Source organism: Octodon degus, unplaced genomic scaffold (genome assembly GCF_000260255.1).
Source record: "Octodon degus isolate 3935 unplaced genomic scaffold, OctDeg1.0 scaffold00144, whole genome shotgun sequence".
Classification (NCBI taxonomy): domain Eukaryota; kingdom Metazoa; phylum Chordata; class Mammalia; order Rodentia; family Octodontidae; genus Octodon; species Octodon degus.
In genome coordinates this window covers 7011731-7021308 of record NW_004524720.1, presented here as the reverse complement: position 1 = coordinate 7021308, position 9578 = coordinate 7011731, and the positions used below count along the sequence as shown (strand labels likewise).

At 38.8% G+C, this 9578-nt stretch overlaps 1 protein-coding gene across 1 annotated transcript in view; it reads right to left on the bottom strand.

Annotated features, from left to right (window-relative positions):
* Window positions 1-9578, bottom strand: part of LOC101569284 (RAB6-interacting golgin) — a 115172-nt gene that overhangs the window by 39349 nt on the left and 66245 nt on the right. The window lies entirely within an intron of this gene.

The window sequence follows — 9578 nt, the reverse complement described above, 5'->3', positions numbered from 1 at the left end:
TGATTTCTGTTCATGAAGTCTTTGCCTACCCCTATGTTTTCAAGAGTTCTTCCTACTTTCTCTTCCTACTTTAATTTCAGAATGACAGGAGTTTTCAAGAGTTCTTCCTACTTTCTCTTCCAGGAGATTTAGTGTGTCTACTTTAATGTTTAGATCTTTAATCCATTTAATTTAGTTTACTGCATGGTGATAGACCTGGGTCAACTTTTAGTTTTCGGCATGTAGACAGCCATAAACTCTGCATTTTAACCTTTGAAACAACAAAAGCTTATTATTTAAATTCTCCAAATCAGTTGAAAGCTCTGGAGTCAAAAGTCAGCTTTTCTACAGATTCACTCACTAACCGCAGGCAAGCCATTGATCTAGTCAACACTTCAGTTTCCTAACCTGCCAAACCAATAGCAAATTATCGGGTCTCTTTCACTCATGAAGTTAATGTAAGAATTAGATGATATAAGTACAGGAAATATTATTTAAGCAGTCGGCAATACCATCAAAAATCAATACTATTATGGACTTCATGCAGAAAGGCAAAGTATCCTCCTATATCTAGCAACAGAAACTTCTTAACTAGGGCTTTTCAATCACATCTTCAGAAAATTGAACTCATCCCCTGAATTATTAACAGGTCTTGTTTGCAACTAAGTTACTGTACTGAGCTTCTATATTATTTTGCATTTTTACAGAACTTACCTATAAGATGCAAATGTTGCTCTTTTTGGTATCTAAACAACAAGCCAAAATCCACACGTTCATAAAAATTTAGGTCAGTGTAACTAAGTATTTTGCTTGCTGACATTTAAATTCACATATTCATACAATGAACCTTTATTTTTCAACATAGAGAAACATATTAACTGAAAATCTACATTATGCTATTAGAGGAAACGATAGAATCTTCTTTTTTTTTCCTTGCTACTATGGTCTAAAATACAAAATACAAATAGTTAACAAAGTTTGTCAATTTTTAAAGTTCACTGATATTATTAGTATTGCTCTTTGTACTACTACAACTAGGATACCATACCTGCCTTAACCACATGGTCTCCCTTAGTAATACTGAAAGGCACTTGGGTAATGATTTCACCAGAGCCCTATACTAAAGGGCAGAGAATGGTGCCAAAAGAAACCAACATCCCACTCTCAATCAATAGAGAAGGCAAAAACTCGGGACACAAACAAAACAGAATCTTTAACTCAGAAGAGATATATAAAGAACAAACTCTTTGCAGAGAGGTCTGATAGCAGTGATACAGCTATCTACTATGAAACTTTCACAAAAAAGTACCACAGAAATCAAAATAAAAGAGTTCTTTCTGAAATAGAAAATGACAAAATGAAGGAGCAAAATGCAATATCAGGCGACATCAGCATAGAAGAAATGGGAAGTCATACACCTGAAATCTCTGAAATAACAAACTGAAGTAAATAAACAACTAGAGAGTATAGAGGAAAACAGATCAGAAATAATTTCCTAGATAAAAAAAGAAATGATAAATATAACGAAAGAATTACTCAGCATTTCTAGAGAAGAAACTGATTTAAAAAAAAGAGAGAATTAAAAAAAATAATGGAAACCTTGTATAATCATATAGGAAAGAAACAGAATGCATGAAGCAAATTCAAAGAGCTATAAAATAAATTAAGAACTCCATCAAAAGGTGACAAAATCATTTGAATGAAAGTGAAGATAGACTTTCAGACCTTAAAGACACTGCTGCAGCTAGCGAACAGGTAAAGAAACATTTCTTAAAAACAACAAGGATCCAGGAAATAATAATTCAACAGCTGCAAGATGATGCAAAGATGAACAATATAAGCCTAATAGATATCAATGAGAAGGAAGAAGCCAACACAAATGACATAAAAAGAATATGGGCAGAACTGGAGAAAATTTCCCTAATATGGGAAACAACCCAGCAGTCAGGTAACCAAAGCATACAGAACTCCACATAATATCAACCCAATTAAATCTACACCCAGATGTATAATAATCAACAAGATCCCAGAAACTCAGGAAAACAACAGCATACTAAAAGCCACTAGAGAAAAGAAACACCACATTTAAAGGAAAACCCATCAGAGTAACTGCAGATGTCTCATCACAAACCACAATGATGGAATCTTAAGTGGATTTAAGCACTAGAGATTTATTTCTCATTAATGCCACATGCTAATTTTACAGGCCAGGAAGGGATTCTGCTGATGAGTTTCTCCGTTACCAATTAGTGTTGCTAGCCACCAACACAGAGGAAGAGAGTTGTGCAAGGTCCTATTACAACAATTAGTTATTCTGACCCATTAGTGACATAACACTTTTGCTAAAATTTCAATGTCTAAAGTACTACATGACCCTGCCTCAAAAAAAAGGGCAACATTAAACCTTGTTCCTCTTACCCAAGATAATTCTGATATGAATCATGTGTTGATCACTGCTTTCCTTTTCTTTGTCATGTTGCATCCTACAAATATTTTGGTCATCTTAACTATATAAAAATGATATACACATTCTTTTTTTTTTTTTTTTTTTTTTTTGTGGAATGGGGGATTGAACTCAGGTCCTTGCGCTTGCCAGGGAAGCACTTATTCCACTGAGCCATCTCCCTGGACCCATAAACACATTCTTTACTTAATACTTTATTGTCAATATTCATACTATTCATGTTGCTATAGGCATATATTCTGAATGTTGAATAGTATGAATAAACCAGAGTCCACTGATCTTCCACAGATGGACATTTATGCTCATTTAAGGTTTTGCTTCTGTGAACTTTGCTGTTATAGCTCCTTATGTGCAAAAATTTGCCTTAGATAATATCTAGAAACTACTAGGCCATAAAGTCTAACTGTAGGAGAAATGTTATATTGCATTCCAAAGCATACTGCTTCTAGTAATGTATAAGATTCTGTGGATGCATTCTTTTCAGTATAAGATACTATCAAATGTTTTCATTTTTGTTAAATGTTTTAATTGTAATTCAATAAGCAGAGTGGCATCTCATTGTATTCTTGATTTGTAATTCTCTGTTAATCAGTAGTGATGAAAATCTCTGTCTAGTCAGTCAGTCAGTCAGTCAGTCTGTCTGTCTGTCTCTCTCTCTCTCTCTATTTTAGGGAAGGATCTACATAGTGTTCAGTGTCTCACTACTAGATTGGAATCCTAGTGATTCTGTTTACAGGCTCCCAAGTGCTGGGATTACAGGTGTTAACCACCACACCCAGTCTCAATCTTCATCTCAGAGCTCGCCCGGGGGCGGAGCCTGCACAGCAGGCCCAGGGATCAAACCTCCCCTCCCCCTGCCCCTGTGCATGCTTGTAGGCACTTTAATATGCAGAGCTATTTGGCCAGCCCTTGTGTTTCTTTTTTATGTAATATCTATTCATGTCTGACTGGTATTCAATTACTTTGTATTTCTCATGTTATCAACGGCAAACAATTAAAACACCATATTTAAAGAGAGAATATTTCAGGTGGACATGGTGGCATACACCTGTAATCTCAGCACTCTGGGAGGCTGGGACAGGAAGACTATAAATTCAAGCCCAGACTACTTAGCAAGCACCATTTCAAAATAACATATGATGGGAAGATAGCTCAGTGCAAACCCCTGGGTTCCATCCCATTAGCATGCGCAAGCAACACACACATACACACATACACAAGAAGAGAGAGAATAAGAGTGAATTCCAATACTAGAAATTATAATCTGCATAGAAAACTAACCCCCTTACTGAAGAAAAAATGTTTGGAAGAAAAATTAAAAAAAAAAATCTTACTTGCAATTGATTACAAGGTCTTCACACTGTGCTATAGTCATTTTTACTATTTTTATTTTGAGATAAAATGTCACTAGTTGCCCAGACTGGCTCCAACTTGCCATCAACCTGCCTCAGCCTTCTAGAGCAATGTGATTAACAGATCAACATGACCACACCTAGCAAGATTCAAGATGTCTAGGACCTAAATATATGGTGACATATACCATATTGTTGTTAGAGTTAATAATTAAAAGAGGTCAAATTTCCTTATATTGAATTCATACTAGACTTCTCTGTCTCTGTCTCTCTCACCTTCTTTCTTTTTTGGCTGGCTCAGGCTTCCCTAAGTGCTGCTCCAGTGTGGCACAAGTAGCTGGGGACTGAACTAGTTTGCCCAAGGAGGCATTTTAAACAACAGAGTTAACCCGTAAGCCCCTCACCACCGCTTTTCTTTCTGTTTTTTTTGAGACAGGGTTTTGCTATATAGTTCAGGCTAGCTTTGAACTCATTTTATAATGCAGGTTGGCCTCAAACTCATGGCAATTCTCCTACCTCAGCCTCTCAAGGGCTGGGATTACAGGCATGTGCCATCATGGCTGGTTCTCCCCACACTGCATTCAGTACAATTCTAATAAAAATTCTTACTGTCTTTTTTCTATGAAATTTGATACACTTACTAAGTTTTATATGACTATATAAAGACTGAAGAACAGTAAGGAGATGTCTAAGAAAGAGCAAGGGAAGTAGACTTTAGACATCAATAATATAATAAAGCTTTATGTTACAGTGGTATCTGGCAAAATGGCCAATGAAACAGATAACTCAGAAAACAGATTCCTACTTGTATAAAGCATTGGTATATGACAGAGACAAAATGAGAAATTGAGCATGGAAAAGTTATTTGTATGATAAAGTTATCTTTAGATAAATCCTTCACATAGAAAAACAAAGCCTCTAAAAAGGAAACAGTAGCATCTTTTAAACCTTATAGTAAGGACTGGCTTCTTAAGACACAGAAAATGTTATTAAGAATGAAAATTTGTACATACTAAAATTAAATACATTGTTTACAAAAGTTAAAAGATAAGTTATAAGGCAGGCATGGTGACATGTCTGTAATCCCACAACTGCAAGGAGGAGCCTAAAGAACTGCAAGTTCAAGTCTTCCTGGGCACCTTATGGTAACCCTGTCTCAAAGTAAAAAATGAAATAAAAAGATGGGGAAATACAAGTATCACACCTAAAAAGCAGTCTTGAGGCTGGCGGGTATGACTCATAGGTAGAACGCTTGCCTAGCAAGTACAAAACACGGGTTCAATCTCCAGAACCAAGGATTTTTGGGAATAAAGAATTTTTATGAATTAAATTTGTAACTCAAGGGTCAGCCAACTAGCTCAATGGATTAAAGTGCCTGCAAGCAGGCACAAAGTCCAGGGGTTCAATCCCTGGGCCTGCTGTGCCAGCCCCGCCCCAGGGGCAAGCTGAGATGACAATTGAGACTAGGAATGGTGGCACACACCTGTAATCCCAGCTCTTATAAGGCTGTAAACAGGTGGATCACTATGAGTCCAATCTAGTAGTGAGATCCTGAACTCCCTGCAGACATGTTCCTAGAATCAAAAAAAAAAAAAAAAAAAAAAAAATTCTAACTCAAAACTGCCAGCACCTGGTTGCATTGTTTTAATTCTAATTGTTTCACTAAGAGATTACACATCAAACATACGTATGTAACACACACACTCTTCCAATTTACATGGATATAAAAATGAAACATGACTACACTAGGTGTAACTTCTCTTCAAGGGCAGACACACTGCTCCTCTATTGGAACACAAGAAAATTTTATTTCCTGCCTTCCAAATCGTAACTTACTTTTATTGAATGGACTATAAATGAAAGTGACACAGGTCATTTACTGGCGAAAGCATTTAATTGCCAAAGTTCAATTATCAATCTTCTTTTCCTCTTGCCATGGTGACCTCCCATGTGACAGCACTGACAGTGTGAAGTCACTGAATAGCAGCCATTTGGCAACCCAGGTTAGATGTGACAATAGAGCGAAAATTCTTAAACAACTGATATTTTATGTCTGTTACTTCAGCTTAACTTGACTTAACCTGATTTCACAATTACTAGTACCTCACCAAGGTATCTAAAATTCTCTGTGTACTTGGCCCTGCTGATCACACTCCTTGGCCTTCCAATCTGTCTGAATCTTGTTTTATTCCTTTAACAGTCATCTGCCTGAAACTTGCTCCTTTTGCACATTCATATAATTTACACACGTTAATCCATCTGACTACAGTTAATATGCTTTCATCAGTCCAATGACTACAGCATGTATTTATCCAGTCCTCTGTTAAGGAGCACTTGGGTTATTTCTTTTTTGGTACCAGGACTCAAACTCAGGACCTTGTGCTAGCCAGGCAGGTGCTTGTGCCACTGAGCTATATCCCTTGTCCGGGTTGTTTCTTTTTAATATTATAAACAGCCTGTTAAGAACACTTTTAACTATATTCCCCAATGTATGTTCAAGTGTCTCTAGAGTGTGTTACCTTCATTTTTGCTTGCAACCAGTCACATCTTTCTAAATTATTTAATTTTATTTTTAAGGTTGGAGAACAGCTATGATGGTTCTAAAAATTAAAGATCTGATTCTTAGACTTCTACAAATGTTAAAAAGGCAAAAGATTTAGAGGCATAGCTGCAGTCTTTATGCCAGTTACTATGTAAGATGCTTTCTTGAGCTTACAGTAGTCATGGACTAGTGAGCTGGTATTCATGCTCTATCATTTCACTATGAAAACATGGACCTTCAAGTATTTAAAATATTACTTTTACATAATATAATGTCCAGCCAGAAGCAGTGACACTGCAAGGAGGGCTGGAAGTTCAAGGTCAGTCTATGCTACATAGCAAAATCCTTTCATAAAATGCAACAAATGTATTATTTAATTTAGACTATTATTTAAATCTTTGTCCTGGCAAACTCATCTCTGCCTATATACAATCTCTGCAAAAAATTACCATGCTCCATCCAATCTTCAGATGAATGGGGTTACTCTTAACTATGGTAGTAATTCCTGTACAGCATTTACTCTTACTTTATCTCATGAGACTATAAACTCTGATGGAAAACATGATGCCTTGTTCATCTTTATAGCCCTAATGCAGAAACCAATACCTAGAACTTGAAAGATGTGAAACATGGTATCCTGTATTGTGTACATCTGGATTAAGTGAATGGATGTCAAAATCAGGGAATTTGAGTGGATCAAGATGGATAGTAAACTAACAAGATAGTAGTATAATCTTTATGATATAATTTTAAAGATCTCTGACCAGTCAAAATTTCCATAATCTAATCTACACTAACCCTGTTATTATTTTCCTTTTGCAATTCTCAGCCCCAAATTATTCCAAATTATGCTAAAAATGTACAGGCTACTCAAAGACAACCAATTTCCCAAAAACATAAAGAGCATGATAGGACTTAACAATTTCTTCCAAACTAAATAAGTATTTAAATTACTGAACCAAGAGTGGCTGTAAACTTTCCAGTGTTGTTCACAACCAGGTGCACTTCACAAATCTCAATGAAATTTCAATGACAAAGCACAGTGCCTATCACATTTTCTGCCAACTATCTAACTTCATCAAAATATTTAAACACACACACACACACACGCTCATTCAATGATTACTCCACAAATCAGGAGGTAAAGAACAAGACTTTAGCTGGCCCCAGGGTCAGGGTCAGGGCTGTACACGCACGCACGCACAATTTTAATGAAGAAAGGCCTGACATCTGACCTCTCAGATTCTTTGGGTTTGCTGACTCTAACGCGCAAGAAAGATCTGTGAAAATTCATCTGGCAACCGGAAGAGAATGCAACTTTCCAGGTGTACTGTCAACCAAACAACGTACGAGGCGTACATCCAGAGTCTCACGATTCCTTTTGGCAAATAACCACCTTTTATAAATTCTCCCATAGTTGGTGCCTCCCTCCTTTACTCTGACTCGATCCACCCTAATTCCGAATTCTCTTCCCCAGGGCGCGCCCTTCCCCTCTGGCTCGCCTCTGTCCACCTCTGCAGCCCCATCAACGCTGGCCGCCCACTTAAGACCGCCAGCCCCCAAGGGAACACAGCTTCTTCCACGCCCCCTTCTCCCAAGTTGGTACCCTGCTCCTTCTCCTTGGACGTAATGATCAAAATTCCGCCTTCACAGCCCGTTACCTTTATTCTGCTTTAGCCGCCTCAGCTCCTCCTCAGAGAAGCCCGCCCAACCCTGCGCCATTCGCCCAGGTTACGCGTACCCCAATACAGCCCAAACCTTTCAGCCCCGACTGCCAACTCGGCGGCTCAGGCACATCCGGGTTCTTTCCCGGGAGCGGTAGAGCAGCCAATCAGCGATCACTCTCTGCGCCTCCTCCGGCGCCCAGGTCCCTTCGAGGGTGCCTCGAGCAGTGCCGCACTGCCAGAAAAACGGCCTGAGCAAACCTTGACTGCGCAGCTGTTCACTTCCCATCACTTGCCTCTGTCCTGTCTCCTGGCTTTTACGCTCGCTGTTTCTTCCCTTCAAAGGAGGGAAAAGGCAGTGCGAAAGCTGGCTGCGCTCGGTAGGCACTTCGGAAGAGGCAGAGTCGGCAGCGGAAGGGGGCGGGCGCGGCGGGCCCTGGGGTCCTCGACGTGGGGGCGGGGCGGGGGAGCCGGGAGCGGCCGCGCGGGAGCGCGCAGGAGGAGGGGCTGGGCGTCGAGCGGCGGGAGGGGCGTGGTGCGGGCCGACTGGAGGCAGTACGGCGTTGAGGCTAGGCACTGCGGAGGCTTAGCGCCTTCCAGCCACTACACGTGGCAGAACTGGAGCTCGCAGACGTGTTTCTCTCAGAATATGTTCCCCTCAGTGGGTTCCTTTTTCAAATGATCGTTGCTAATGTGTAGTCTTTCTAAGGGACTCCTTGAATGTCTCCCCTGAAAATTTTTTTGTTCAGAGAACACAGTGTAAAACGTGGACGCTGAGGGATGAGCACAAATTTTAGGAGCCTGTTGAAGTCCCTCCTACTTGTGCCTTGAACATTTTACTTCTTTGGGCTTCCGTATCCGCTTTTCAAGGAGCATTAAAAAAAAAAAAAAATGTAGATGTTATCAGGTTAGATACATAGATCAGAGTTCTCTTTTCACTCTTTTCCTTATCTGCAGCAATAGCTTTTCTGGGTTTATATTTGAAAAATTTCAATGTGACTTTGAAGATTAGTGTGTTAATATTTTTAAACAAATTGAAATAAAGGAGAAGACTGGAAAACAGCACATCAACCTGAATAAAAGAATTGAACTGAGAACTTCAGATTGAGATAAGAGATTAGACAAAGAAAGCAAGAAAGGAGTGTTTCGAATTTCTCCTCTTATCTTCAAGCTCTGGAAATTCAAAGAGTTTGTGAAATTTGGGAACGCCATACATACTTTAAATTGTGGACTCATTTTTCAATATGTTTTAAAAATGAAATGGTACTGGGAAGGATTAGGATAATTTCATCCAGTTTTGAACATAACACTGAATACACACTGAGGTCAAAATTATTACAGTTTCAGAGTAGTAGATGGGAAATAATGGCAGTCTAGTAGATAATTCAGTTTCCCTTTTGTGGGCAACAGCCATCTAATTAATTTAGTAATAATAAGGTTGGACCAACTTGTGTGTCCCATGCTGAATTTTGCCCATATTTTAATTCATTCCCAGTAAATTTTGAGAATTTTTGTTACTACTGGTATTGAATCTATGAACTGCTCACTGAGATATGTCCTAACCCATTTTCTGTTTT